Source organism: Bidens hawaiensis, unplaced genomic scaffold (genome assembly GCF_021521415.1).
Source record: "Bidens hawaiensis isolate Kalapana, Puna unplaced genomic scaffold, B.hawaiensis_p1.1 tig00012230_1, whole genome shotgun sequence".
In the NCBI taxonomy this organism is placed as follows: domain Eukaryota; kingdom Viridiplantae; phylum Streptophyta; class Magnoliopsida; order Asterales; family Asteraceae; genus Bidens; species Bidens hawaiensis.
This window is the reverse complement of record NW_027491989.1, coordinates 218,184-233,985: the sequence shown is the minus strand read 5'-3', so window position 1 is coordinate 233,985 and position 15,802 is coordinate 218,184. Positions and strand designations below refer to the sequence as shown.

Below are 15,802 nucleotides of genomic sequence, written 5' to 3'. Positions count from 1 at the left end.
ACATGCAAATATGCAATTGACTACATATAAATAGTTATATTGTAAGGTGGCAATTCGCAATTAGATTGCTTTAAATCAATTAGTTGAGCAAAACCATTCATTTTTATGAGACAAGAATAGTCTCAAGACACACAGCTACTGTGTTCAATAATAGCAGTCATCTCCTAGCTACTGATTTGATGTAATACACAGGCATTTGCTCGTAAAAGTCGGTTATGCATTAATTATTTCGAAGTGTTGAATAATTTGATGCTGTTCAAGGGCAGAACCTATATGTCTATAATACAAGATAAAATCACCAAAGTAAGATCGATACCACACGTGACACATATACAAGTGACATAAAACAACAATCATTGTACCCAGTAAAATTCCTGTCAATAGCAAATTCAAGTAACATACGAGAATATATATGCTATATATTCATGTATGAAACATCTTTTTTAACAATACCGAATTGTATGCAACATATGCGCATGATTTTTCAATCGTACGTGTAAAATCATCTATATACGTTCGTTCATGATTCTAATACATCAAATTCGCATATAATTAATTAAAGACAATATATATAGATTCTTTAAATGGTTAATACGACTTTAAATCGTCTCCTAAATCTTCACCTTCAGACTTGAACCCTCGACTACACAGGAAGTGGCATCTTTCCTACTCATCTTAATACAGCTATAGACATATGCCTTTTTTATAGCTGATATAGATAGGGTTGTACAACGAGCGAGCGAAAAAGGGATCTTGCTTTTTGGCCAAAGCTCAACTCCCATGCAAGTCGAGTTAGCTTGGCTTGTTTATCAATGGGTTGATTAGCTATACAAATATTAAACTTTAACTCTAGATATATATATCCAAGAACCATAAGCTAGGAACCTAGAATCAGTTAATGCAAAATGACTACTTTTGTGACTTTATCATATATAAATATGTATCAGTGCATGGCTCTTCTTACTCACCTTAAGCTACTTATTCTTAACTAAACAAGAATCTAAAGCTTTATTCTCTCTTTAATAATATGGGTTCTTACAAGTATATTGCAACTATCTTGATTCCTATATTTGTTTTACTTCTATCATTGAACTACATGATGGCATGCAACTGCAAAGAGCAGTTGTCAACCACTTTCTATGATAACACATGCCCTAAAGCACTTACAACTATTAAACGTTCTATTAATGCTGCGGTTTCTCGTAATCCTCGTAATGCAGCCTTGCTCGTTCGCCTTCTTTTTCACGATTGTTTCGTCCAGGTTACGATCTTTAATTATCCTATGGTATTTTTTTTTGGTAATATAGATGTATATATAAGAACATGCATTTAATTAATCTGGTTGATAATGCAGGGTTGTGATGCATCTCTTTTGCTAGATGGTGCCGGTAATCAAGAGTGAATAATGGTGTGTTGGGCTATGAACTTATAGATGATGCTAAAGCTGCAGTTGAGAGGGTATGTCCTGGAGTCGTTTCGTGTGCTGATATACTTGCGGTTGCAGCTCGTGATGCTTCTGTGGCGGTAATAACAAAACTAAACCAACTATTTTTTCTAAGTGATGATTTACCTCACAAATTTCATTAGAAAAGAACTAAGAATACAGACTTGTCGGTGTTAATTAGCGGGAAAATGATCAAACTGTCTATTTAACCCGTCAAAGTAAACAAAAAGTCCATAATTTTCCCATAATGACCACCTTCAATCTGGTGGACCGGCACAATTTTTAATTATTACTCAACATGATTTTTAATTAACTAGATTTTTGGTACTCGTCCAATAAATCTCGTTGTGAGGAAAAAAAATCCCATCAGAAGACGAGATAATTCTCATTGGAAACCAAAAACAAAAAACTTGTCGGGAAACAAAAAAAAAATATTGTCAGAGACCAAAAATATCTCATCAAAAGCAAAATAAATCTCGTTGGAAGACAAGAAAAACGCCGCCGGTTCTGACGATTTGAAAAAAAAGCCTATTGACCTAAGAGTCTTGTAACGCTTGGGTGGCGTGGTTGAATCTTGTTTACTTTAACCGGTCGAAAAGTGAACATTTTGTTTACTTTAACTTGTCAAACGGACATTTTGCCATTTTGGTTATTTTTCCTTAACTTGTCAAAGAGATCTATTTTGTGCCGAACAATTGGGAACTAAAAGTTATTTACATGTATAATATAGGTGAATATTTATAACTATACTAACGATAAATCAAGGTTTTTGACTACATTATATACTTATGTAGGTGAGGGGTCCATCGTGGTTGGTAAGACTTGGAAGAAGAGATTCTACTACATCAAATGCGGCTGAAGCCGCTACTGATCTTCCAAGAGGGAATTTTAATCTAAGTCAACTTATCAGTAGCTTTGATCGTAAGGGACTCAACGCAAGAGAAATGGTCGCCTTATCGGGTTAGATGAGCTTCGGTCTTATTCATGCATGTGCAACGAATTTTAATTTCATCGGTTTTCATATATACCGAAAGGATTTAAGCGACTATTTAGTTTAGTAGGTGGTTTAGGATTTAACTTAAATCGCCTAATGCTCGACTACAACCAACTCTTTGGACTCTGCTAAGTATATCATCTAGTTGTTTTTTGGAACTTTACCATGAACCCTGTAAGCGAACACGACAAGTTTGCTTGGGTGGCAAGCGAACTCCATAGAGTTCGGCTAAAAATCATAAGAGCAGGGTTAAGTTTCATGAAATTCTCTATGGAGTTTGTTTGCCATAACAACAAAGTAAAAAAAAAAACGACTCATAACTTACACGAGACACGAGTTCGCTTGTAGTGATAGCAAACCACCTAGAAATATAAGAACTTTCAAAAATCGGCTAAAAGTACTTAGCAGAATCCTAAACCCAAGGCCGTCTTTGAAGGAGGGATGGGTGGTTGACGGCCCTGGTCACCCCGGTAGGCTTGAATGTTTATATATATATATATATACAACTAGACCGAAGCTCATCTAACCCGATAGAAAAAATAGTTGGTTTAGTTTTGTTATTACCGCCACAGAAGCATCACGAGCTGCAACCGCAAGTATATCAGCACACGAAACGACTCCAGGACATACCCTCTCAACTGCAGCTTTAGCATCATCTATAAGTTCATAGCCCAACACACCATTATTCGCTCTTGTTACATTTAGGCCAAGAATATATGACAATTCTTCAAACATAGATGCTGGTTTTGCTAGCTCCCTTAGGAGAAACTGTCCGCAGACTGCACCAAACGGCGATGGTAACTTGCAACCACTTGATTTAATGACACCGAATAGATTCGACAACAACTACTTCAGGAATCTGGTAAGTAGTAGGGGTCTTCTTACATCAGACCAAGCACTCTATAATGGAGACTCAACTGATAGCATTGTGACCGAGTACGTTAACAATCCTTCGACGTTTGATTCTGATTTTGCTGCGGCCATGGTTAAGATGAGCGAAATTAGTCCCTTAACCGGTACTAATGGGATTATAAGGACTCTTTGCACTACTGCTAGTTAAGTGAAAAGGAGAAGTGTGGTTGATAGTATATTACTATTATTGTTGCATGTTATGCAGTCAAAAACAAGTATTCTGCATGCTTTGTGGTCACGTAAAATAAATAAAAGTCTCCTTTCAATCAAGTGTATCTTTTTTGTTTTTGTTTTGTCCTTTTTTATTTCATTGACTTAAGAAGGCAAATGAAAAACTGAACATGCCCACTAGGTAGGAAATATTTTATAATACTAAGAAACTGAAATTAAAGTTTAAGTAATTAATTCAACAACCAAAACAACTTCAGTAGTGATCACATCGAAATAAAAGGAAAACTGGCAACAAGTTTTTTAATAACTAAGTTATTAAAAAGAGGGATGCGGCGCAACTTGTTGCCCGTTTGCCTGTCATTCTATTGTAATCGTTTTATAGTAAATTATATATAAAAAATCATAACCTGACTAAGTTCATAAATTTTGGTGTGTCATAACGTAACTATACATGACCTGTTGGACTTGACTAAGTAGCTCAAGGCCATCACGCGTAAGGAAAACAAAAGTCTATAATGTGAATGGTGTAACTATGTATTGGTTGTCAAGGCATACTTTTTCATGTTTGATCACTTTACATGATTAAGCTTTTATACCAACCTTGGCCACCACGAGCAACTACTCCCTGAGCACACAAGAGGGTAAACCCCTAGTAAATCAATGCACACGTGTTTCCCTCCCGCCAGTCATAAAATAGTGATCGAGGTTGCTTATTTGTAAAGACGCAATTTTAGAGACCACATATAGATCTTTTGTTCGCAAATACAATTTCTAACTTTATAACTGTAGAGAAATTAATGTAATGTAAAAGTTTATTTTAAAAGTCAGTTTTACGTAAAACAAAATTAAGTTTATTTATTGTTCGCTAAATTTGCAACCAGTTTCGCGAGAGATTAGGGGTGGCGAACATAGCAGACAAGATAAGAGAGGGGAGATTGAGATGGTTTGGACATGTAAAGAGAAAACAGACGACGAATCCTGTTAGATCCGTAGAAAACATTACTATAGAGGGGAGGAGGGGTAGAGGACGACCGAAATTGACCTGGGATGAGAGGATTAGGCATGATTTGATAGACCTAAACCTCTCCGAGGACATGGTTGAGGATAGGAATTCGTGGAGAAGTAGAATTAAAGTTAAGGATTTTTAGAGAGAATTGAATACCTTAGGGCTTAGACTTAACTTATTTAGGTCACATACCATAATGGTATTTCCCTTACATATATTATTATTATTATTATAATTATTATTACCTTTTATATAGCTGTTAAACTGTGATCGTATTATTAATATTATTATAATTAGTAGTAGTTTTTATATAACTGTTAAACTTTAATTTCCTTTATTTTGCTTCATACACATGTACTTAGAGCCGATGGTCTCTCTGGAAGCCACCTCTTTATTTCTTTGGATAGAGGTACGGTGTGCCTACATCCCACCCTCCCCAGACCCTACTTATAGCTTTGCTGTCGGTGGGATTTTACTGGGCATGATTGATTGATTGATTGATTGATAAATTTGCAACCAGTTTTGTTTGTCACTTTTGATTTTATGTCACGATGTCACTAATACAGTTGCTATTGTTGCAACCCTATTTAAGTTGCTTTTTTCCATTTAATTTCGTAGAATATATGGTTTTAGATGTCGTTCGAAGATTGAGTTCAAAGTTGGTATCCACAAAAGACCTATTACGTAAAATAGTTAAGTCTGATACAAAGCTTTAGCGACGACTCAGGTTTATTATCAGTACACATAGACTTTAGCGACAACATTTCGACACTAAAGAGGGAAAATGCAGTCGTCAAAGACTGTCCTTGACATGTCAAAAGTCGCGCCACAATAAAATCTACATGAAAAATAACGATTATAAAAATAAATTTTAACCTTTTAAGACAACATGTTGTCGCTAAAAAACTAAAGATTCACTGTATATATATTCCACATTTTTCTTGGATTGCCATATCACAAGTGTAAGGAAACGTGGACAATAACATTGATATGTTATGTCGAACACATCACTTACACCATTTTAATTTTTTACGTGTGTAATCGATTTTGGCTGGTTAGTAGTTTCAATGAATGTATTAAATAATATTAGTTCTTAAAGACTTTTGAAGACTTTTGTAATTTTCTATAAGCTAGGTATGCGCCCCGATGGCTATATGACCGCCTTCGTTATTTTTAAAGAAAATGAAAAGATTTTGCCTTCTTAATGAATGAACATAAACGAACTTCTCATTGTATTGTTGACAAATAGTTTGCCAAACATTCAATTCATTTATAGCCATACTTATAAATTAGGTTATCGATTTGAAAAATAAACTCACACCAGATGTATAATTTGTAGATTTTGCTGTTGTTATTTTCAAAGAACAAGCTAGGGTGCATATTAGAATTATTTCATCCGTATATTTTTAATTTCAAGCCCTTACAAATTTAGACACACCCTTAAATACATTTGTGATTTGTTGTTTTAAATTTTACAGCGTTTTTGTTTAACATTCAAAACATTAAGTTTCATATATGGTATGCGCAAGGTGTTACGGTTCATGATTAGGTTCTAGTTTTAGTTTTACCAAAGCATGTTCATGTGTCGATCATTAACCTAGAAAATGATTAGGTTATAGTCTTAGTTTTCCCAAAGCAAGGTTACGGTTCATGATTAGGTTCTAGTTTTAGATTTGAAGTGAAATAAATTAATCTATCTTGAACTCAATGGTAGTAACTATATTATCTTTTGTTAATGGCCGATCATTAACCTAGAAAATGATCTCTTTTAATTTTATCCTATATGTTTCTATCAACAGTATATGACAAATTTTGTTTTCATGTTTAACACTAGGCATTGGCCCCTGATGGTCGGGTAAAATTCGTGTGTTTTAGTACATTAATTGTTTAGTTTTGGTTTAAATATTGGTTGAACATTGGTACTTCAAGCGTGTTTATGTGTTTCAGGGTACAAGACGTTAAGGATGTTTATCGGGGTGATTTACGGGCTTGGAATGAAGACTTGAAATTAAGAGCAGAATTGGATTGGCACGTTTTCTAATGCATAAATCTTGAAGTCAGAAAAATCCCTGTAAAAAAGTCCCTTCGCGCGACGTGAAGGGACATGGCAGATTACTTCGCGACGCCGCGAAGTTATTTCAGCTAAACCCCAAATATTTTGTCCTTTGCGCGACTCGAAGGACCACATCATTACCTGTTCGTGCGACGCGAACCAGTCTCAGACGGAAAATTAAACCTAACTTATAATATAATTAGTTTTCAGCCCCCATTCGAGATATCTTCTATTCCAACAGTTAAAGAGAAGCCCTAGGACGATTTTCCACGATCCCAAAGCCTCCAGTTCGTCATTTCATCACATGTTTTCATCCTTTCATCAGATAAGCGAATCTTTTGTGATGCCGATGTCAGGCTAAAACCACTGTATTCACTTTAGGCTAGGGTTTTGTGTATCCAACTTTGATCAGATTCTATGTTTTGAATGATTATAAACTTGATTGAATGTTCTTTAATCTTGTTTTACAACACACATTGATTTTTTAAACATATTATGCTTTTGACTATCAAACTTTGCATCATTTTTCTGGTTGTGTTCATAAACATTTAGGGTTAGCTCTTATGTCATTGAACCAATAATTGTTAGTCATTGCTTGTAATTGATTTTCTTTCATTAAACTAGTAATTGGGTTAACCGGGTTCAGTTGTGTCAACAATTAAGTTAGGGTATCGTATGTCATCACAACCCAACTACTAGGTTTAGTAATTACTGCGCGATTAATTATATAAATATGTGATTAGTTGGTCAACACAGTACCTAAACCTGAAGTGAATCATTTTCTCATAACTGTTTACAACTTTTATGTTATAATCGTGTGTTCTTATAAATCAGTTTTTCTCAACCACTTGACATCGACCATTTGCATATTTTAATAATTAATTAATATAATTTTTACATGCATTCCCCTTTGATTCCCTGTGGAGACGACCTTACTTACCCGTACTAGTATATGTATTTAAATGAATTAAAATACTTGTTTTTGATTAGAGCACGTCATCTAAATCAAAATGGCGCCGTTGCCGGGGAATCAATGCGCAAATTGCTAATTTAGCTTAATTTTTAGTTATAGTTTTTATTATTTCTTCGTTTATTTTACGCGAGGTGTTAGTGTTTTTGTCTGTGCAGGTGATTTTACGGGTTAATGCATGCACGATCAACCACCAAACCAAGAACAACCAATTCCTCAAAACAACCCACCGCCTAACCGAAACTAGAATGCTAACCGTAACCAAAACCAGGTAAATCGTGGAGGGGGCAACCATAACCAGAGAAGGCAACTAAACTTTGATGACCGGTCAGACAGACCCGCCCCACTAAACCGACAGAGTAGGCAGAGTTCCGAGAGGAAGGACCCGAGGTTAACCCAAGCTAATATACGAGTCGGCGAATGGAACATAGGGGATGATGCAGGGTTAGATTATGAGGATGATGAGGAGTTTTTGGTTGAATATGGGGTGAGTATCAGCAACAAAATCTTCAGAATAACCAGGAACCTCGACAAAACCATCTAGAATATCAGCAATATCAAGCACCGAGACGTCAGAATAACCGCGAGCCACAGATTCCCTTTTATGAGCTTGATGATGGAGTCTCGAGAGCATATATTCCACCACCCGTTAAGGGAGTTCAAAGTCACTTCATCCCATAAGTGGCCACAAACCCTCTACCGATCATTGTTCCGGTTAGAGATGGGAGAACTTTTTCAGTAAGACAAAGTAGTTTAACCGGATTGCCCACTTATCATGGAAAAGCTACTAAAGAACCATACCTACACTTAAGTAATTTTAATTGGATTTGTGCCACTATCTCAAGTCAGGTTTTTACTGCGGATGAAGTGAATATGGCTGTGTTTTAGTTTAGTTTGAAGGATGCAGCAAAATAATGGTTCTTATCATTACCTTTGGCTAGTATTTACACGTGGCGGGATTTGGCACAACAATTTTTGGATGAATATTACACGCCACAAAAAAAAAAACAAAAAAAAACAACAGAGGCTCGAAATGTCATTCGGAATTTTCAGCAGCGTACGGGTGAAACTTTCTATGAAACCGTTCAGTGGTAAAAGCGGCGGACAGTCAAGGTTCAGATGATAGAATGGATATATTGGAAAAGAAATTGGACAGGTTATTGGATGTAGGTACGCAAGGAAATGGTAATTCGGGAAAAACATACCCGGTCTACGAATGTTGTGGTGAGTTGGGACATGAAGTTGCGAGTTGTGGGGTAGTACAAGACGAGGAAAACAAGGAAGAAGATGTCAACTATGTTCACGGTGAAATAAAGTTCAACAACAACAATATGAATTTAAATACTTATCATTTGGGCCTCGTAAATCATCCAAACTTCATCTATGGAAACCCGAACACTCAACAAAACCCAAAACTTTCAGGGTAGTTCAAAGAAGACAAGATATCATTCGAATCAGAAATAGTATGGGTACAGTTCAGGTAATGGTCAGAGCGGGTACGATAAGAGAGATTATGGGGGTTATAATAACATGCATCAAAATAGTTATCATCAGGGGCAAGGGAATTCCTCAGGTAACAAAGAAGAGTCGATTAAGGATGTGATGGAGTTCTTAAAGTAAAAGAAGACATATCAAGAGACTAAGAATAAAAGTGTGAATAAGATATTGGAGCTCCAAGAGAAAGCTAATGCTGCAAGGGATAAAAAGGTGAGTCAGTTAGCAGAGGAAGTGGCAAGTTTCAAGAGAAATCCATCCAAACTACCGAGTGACACTTTGAACAACCCAAGCCATCAGAATAACAGTTCCTCGAGTGGAAAGAGCACCCACATTAACTATGTAAGTACCCTTAGGAGCGATAATGTTTATGATAATAGGGTAAATCCACCATCATCCTTCGTTGAAGGGTGGTGGAAGACTTTGGTGAAAACGGGAATAGTGATGATGATGTGGAAATCGTACCAATAAATAAACTGAAAAAGTTAATTAATAAAAATTTAAACGAATCGGTAAACAAAAAGGAATAACCAACCACCAAGGAGACAGATACAATGAATAAAAGCTATCCATTTCCTCGGCATTGGTGAATCTCGCAACATCATTAATTAAAAGAGGGGCCCACAATAGGAGGAAACGTGGAAAGTGTTCAAACAAGTAAAAAAATAATTTACCCCTCATTGATGCAATTAAAAAAGTCCCCGCATATGCTAAATATTTAAAGGACTTGTGTACTCAAAAACAAACTCACAAAATGCCTAAACAGGTTGATTTAACTGCTAATGTGAGTTCGGTTTTGATGGGAATCCTCCTACCCAAGTTTCAAGATCCTAGAACGCCAATAATACTCATTCAAGTGGGTGATTTTAAAATGACAAGGGCATTATTAGATCTTGGAGTCGGGGTGAGTATTCTCCCAGGAATATTATATGATCAATATGATTTTGGTCCACTTAGAAAAGCCGACACCACGGTGGTGTTGGCCGATTTGACACTTAAGCTTCCTAGGGGATTGCCACCGATGTGATTGTGATGATCGAAGATTTTTATGTAACATCCCCAAAATTTCGATCCAAATTTGACAACTTAGGAAAGTTGAGGGATCAAAATAATATATAGACAAGTCATGAGAAAATATTAAATAAGGAAATATAAGAAAAATAAGAAAATAAAAATATTTCCTAAGCTAAATTTTTCCACATAAAGAATAAAAGGAAAACTCAATCCTACATGGAAGGATGTAAGAAAGTGTAAGCACTTTACAAGGGTATAAATAAGGAATATGGAATCCATCCCACATGTAAAGTGGTAAAGACATGGAAGCTCTTTATAAGAGATGGAATTTTCATAATAATATTCTTTTATGTATAACATGCATCAAGTGGTCCTAGCGGAGGGTGCGAAGCACCCGACACGCACGCGATCGGGCTCGGGCGAGGACGATGGCGAAGGCAATGTGGCGCTTTGATGGCCCACTTTGCACTTCGCACGCTCGCATGTAACATCCTAAAATTTATAATGTTAAATAAAGAAAGTTACGTTTAGTGATTTCGCGTTATTAATTAATTAATGTCGAGTAAAGAACGGATCATGGACTTAGATTAATTAAGATGGGTTAAATGAGAATGGGCCTTAGGTCCATGGGCTTTAAGGGATATAAATATCCCCTAAACCAACCTAAAACCCTAAACCCTCATTTCATTTCCATCATAATCTCTACACACTAAAAAACACACACATACACTACACCATATTCGGCCGAGAGAGAGAGAGAGACATCCGAGACCAAGAATCAAGCCGACCATTATTAGATCTTCAATATACGAGATAACCAAGCAAACCGCGACCACACCGAACGTATAAAAGGTATGTTCTTGACCTTTAAAGTTTACGTAGTATTGAACGTTTTTACCTTAAAGGTCCAAGCTTTATAGTATATACGGTATATATACGAACGAAAACGGTTAGGGAACGTAGGGGGTGATGTTGAACCATAACAAGGGTATTAAAATCGCCAAAATGCTTGATAAAAACCAAACCCGTAGCTGACCTGAACAACTTCGCCTGCAAAAGCTTAACTTCGCCTTCAAAGCATAACTTCGCCTTCAAAGCTTAACTTCGCCTACGGCCAAGTTCGCCTAACTGGTAACTTCGCCTAAGGCCAAGTTCGCCTAATTGATAACTTCGCCTAAGGCCAAGTTCGCCTAATTTATAAGTTCGCCAGCTCGACCCCAGCCAGGGGCTCTGCCCCTTGGACCCTGCTAGGGGCTGCCACCCCTAGACCCCGCTGCCAGGGGCGCTGCCCCCGGACCCCCGTTCGTTGTGGGTAGTAGTTAAGACTAGAAAGATGATAAGAGTAGTGATAGTTAATTGATACGTATACTTGTTATACAGTCAGCCGTGCACAACTGAAGAAAGGGATTACGATTAATGGTGAACGTAACCGTGTTCAGGTGAGTTTCTAGCCCCAATTATGTGTTATGTTTTCGGGGCTGTGTGCATACTCGATATGTTTGTTAATACGCTTATCCTAAGAGATAAGTGTATGCCTTATGTGAATGATGTGATATGTATGAATGATGGCTTGACGGTATGTGAACGATCTTCGGATATTGCACGTACTGTCAGGTTGTAACGCTAAGTATAAGGTAAGTATGATATGTATGCTTATGTGTATGAATGCGATAAAGTTAATAAAAGAAGGAAAGGATGGTTGTATGCTTACGAAGAGGGTACCGGGCCCTAATAATACTCGAGGTGTGATGTATGGTTGTATGGTAACGAAGAGGGAATCAAACCCTACTAATATTCGAGAACTAGGGAACCGAACCCTACTAATATTCGAGGAAAGAGGGTACCGAGCCCTAATAATACTCGAGGAAAGAGGGTACCGAGCCCTAATAATACTCGAGGAAGGAGGGTATCGAGCCCTAATAATACTCGAGGAATGAGGGTACCGAGCCCTAATAATACTCGAGGAATGTAGGGCGTAATGCTCTTTATAACGTAAGATATGAAAGTAAGTTAATACAAAAGAAAGTATGAAAGTATGAAAGTATGAATGAAAGAATGTAAGTTTATGTGTATTGTATAGTGTATGATTAACTAGAACTCACTCAGCGTAGCTGACTTTTAGTATGCACGCAGATGAGTAGGATGAGGCAGCTCGCTTGAGGAGACACGTGGCACTGAATAAGAGGCTGGCATCGGAAGACTCAAGACGTTTAAGTTTAATGTTTCGTTTATTTTGAAAGACAAAATGATGTTTTAAGACAAGACGTGTTTTGTTATGAAATGTTTTATGAAAGCTTTTATATTCCGCGAATGTTTTAATTAACTCTGATATTTAGAACTGCGTTTATGAGTAAATCCAACACGAAAGTAGGGCTACCGGTAACAGGGCCTTACATCGCATCGCCGCGAGCCGATTACACCTAGATGTGACAAGCTATAAAAGACAAAGGACCAAAAATTAAAAATAATGTCAAGGGACCCATCGCGATACGCGATGAGTCCAAGAACACGGCCATCGCGTATCGCGATGATTCGTGATGACTCAGGGACACGTGTCACACCCAGGTGACACGTGGCAGACGTGTCAGGCCACGTGGCGGCACGTGTCGTGACCTCAGAAATGAAGGCGTCGCGATACGCGACGAAGTTAATAGAGGAGCCCATCGCGTATCGTGATGGGACTCAAATTCAGCTATAAAAGGGGAGCCTCACGGCTCATTCCCCTAACACACACTCTCTAAGTTATTTTCTCTCTCTACCTCGTTTTTACGTGACAAGCACCGTTTTGCGTGCCACCGACCCGAAAATCATCACCTCGTAATTTGTGCCAAATACCCGGTGTTTTCCTCGAAGTGTGTGCCAATCTCGTAGTACGTGCCAAGCTCCGAAGTTCTAACGGTTTAAGCTTGAAACGTGCATATAGAGTAGATGTGCTGCCCGTATAAACTTAGGAATATCTAACTACGAATACCCGTGCGAGGTAAGGGGTTCTGCCTAAGTTATTATTTTATAAATGGCTTAGACCATAGTCGGAGATATAGCCGAACCTTGATTACAATTTAGTATTATATAACTTTTCTTAAGCAAAGGTTATAGTCAAAATATTGTTTCTAATTGATTAAGAAACATAAGCAGGTATATACGAAGGGTATAATTAAAATAGTATTTCTTTATTATTAAGAAACATAAATATTCAAATAATATAATTAAATTAATGTTTCTTCTTGAAGAAGAAACATAGTATATGATTGGTAAATAAACAAGAGGACAAAAGGTCCAAATGTTTTATACAAACAAATGTTTTTATCCAGGTTAAAGCTATACAAAACGGACTAAAGGTCTAAAGCTAGATCGATGATCTAGTTATTTATACAAAAGGTTATTCTCGTACTATAGGTTCGAGGTAACAAGTCAAGAAGTAGAAAACAGAAAACATGAATCAGTATAAGAAACTGATTATAAACAGAAAAGGTGAATACGCCCTAAACCTTTTACAAACTCTTTTAGAGTCAGAATGTTTGCATAGGATTTACGAATCCTTAAAACTTTGTGTTACAATAATAAGAAACGAACACTCTGATTAAGAGTATACATGTGTCTGGATCCATTCATACATGGTGACTCGGCATTTTCCCGAGGCCATGCAAATCATCAACATGTCTCCGGAAGCTTGATGAGAAATGATTTGCGTATATAACTGATTGTAGGGTAATTTGATCCCAATGTAGTTGGGTGCCTAATGAGTAGTCACAAAGGTATTATTGTTGGTTTCACAAAGGTATTGAAAAGATTTTTTTACAAAGAGTCAGCGTCATTCACCAGCTGTGTACTGACGTATTTTCTAACCATTTTACAGGAAAACAGAAAGGTTAGAACAGACAAGCAAGACAAAATAGAAGATTGGAGAATTAGTCATTAGATGATATCTGATGGCTCAGATATTTTATATTAAAATATTATAAAGAATTATGTTTTAAAAAGAAATGTATTGAAATATCAAACGGGTATTTAAACCCGAGTTTTCAATTATAATAATATTTTATTCTAGACTTCTACTGAAAAGAATTTTTTTTCTCAAAAAAATGCGTTGTTAACATTAAATGGATATTTTAATCCAACATTTTATAAATGAATATTTTATATTAAAAGACTTCCGCTAAATCAAACCGCAACTCTGATATATTTACAAAACAGGTACCACCTATTGGTCACACGCCTGGCCCTAAGTCGGGGTGTGACATTTTACTACCTGGTCGACTCTCTGGTTCTGGATTATGTCACAGTTGACTCAAAACGGCAACCGAACGTGATTCTCGGTAGGCCCTTTTTGGCAGATTCAAATGCTTTAATTAACTGTAGAACCGGGGTAGTCGACATGGCATTCGGGAATAAAAGTCTTTAATAGAATGTCTTTTCAAACGTTTCTAACCCTCTGGTGAGTGATTAATGCTTTATAGCTGAAATCATTGACGGGTTGAATTCTCATGAATATGAGAAAGATGCCTCAGAGGAGTGTGTTATTTGTTGCAGGTTGATGCCTCACTCGGACTCATCCCCGGCAGTATTCCTCATCTGTTAAACACAAATTAATAATTAACCAAAACTTGATAATAATAATAATAATAATAATAAAACAACAACGATGTTGATGATAATAATAATAATTATTATAATAATAGTGAAACGATAATCGATGATATGAAGAATTAAGGTAAGAATTAGACCTTTGGGAGTAACTCCGAGGATGTTTTACGACATAACAACAACCAATTTATGGATAAAGATCGAAGCAAAGACTAAGAGTTGGAAGGATTGTGGGTGTATTTTCATCAGAGAGCGAATAGGAGAATCGATAACAAATTAACACCCTATTTATGTATTAATATATTTATATTTTAAATAAAAGGGGGAAGATGAATTGAGCGGTTTTTCTTGTAGTTTGGTGATGAATCGAATCAGTTGTAGACGGAATTAAGAAGCAATTGTGGCCTAATGTTTCTGGTAGCCGGCGGGAGTGGGGCGCTGTGGTGGCCGACGATGAAATTAACCAGCGGCAACGACTGTGGCGGTCGGAGGAGGGTGTGGGGTGGCCGGCAGAGGGTGTATAGGAGGCGGCGTAGATGGAGAGAGAGTGGTGGAGGGATATGGCGGTGGTGAATTTTTAGGGTTTAACAAATGGGGGTTTGAGAAGAAAGGATTGAGATGTTAGCATGAGAGGTTCTAACCCGTTTTTCTAATCGGAATATCGAGATCCGTGGATAGTACCCATGACTCGCGAATTTTTAAAAGGTGAATGGATGAGAAGCCAATATTCATGAATGGATAAATCTGGTGGCACGAGGGGGGGGGGGGGGCGTGAGGACTTTAAATGTCGACAATCATATATATATATAGATAGATTATCAAATCAAGGAACTTTATGCACCCACATTATCATCGCTAATATGTTGGTAAAGGTTAAAAATCTTGGTAATTCGTTTGTGAAGATTTGTTTAAACACCAAGTGTGAGTAAAACATTATATCATTGACTAGTTTCCCAATTTAACAACAATCATTTTAATTGTAAGGTTAAATGTTGATAATTCATTGAAAATAGAAATTATTTGCAAAAATCCATAGATAAATATAAAACCTTATCTATAAAAATTCGTAGGCTTTTACAAAGAATACATTTTCTTTATTATTATTATTATTATTATTATTATTATTATTATTATTTATTTTTGTGATTTTGTTTGATCCG

General features: G+C 36.7%; 1 pseudogene across 1 annotated transcript; it reads left to right on the top strand.

The window, feature by feature from the left end:
* Nucleotides 1-946: 946 nt before the first annotated feature.
* LOC143540432 (basic peroxidase-like) lies at nucleotides 947-3,624 on the top strand (annotated as a pseudogene). The gene is made up of 4 exons (XR_013136590.1): nucleotides 947-1,261; nucleotides 1,355-1,524; nucleotides 2,239-2,404; nucleotides 3,109-3,624. The product of XR_013136590.1 is annotated as a basic peroxidase-like (transcript).
* Nucleotides 3,625-15,802: the final 12,178 nt, after the last annotated feature.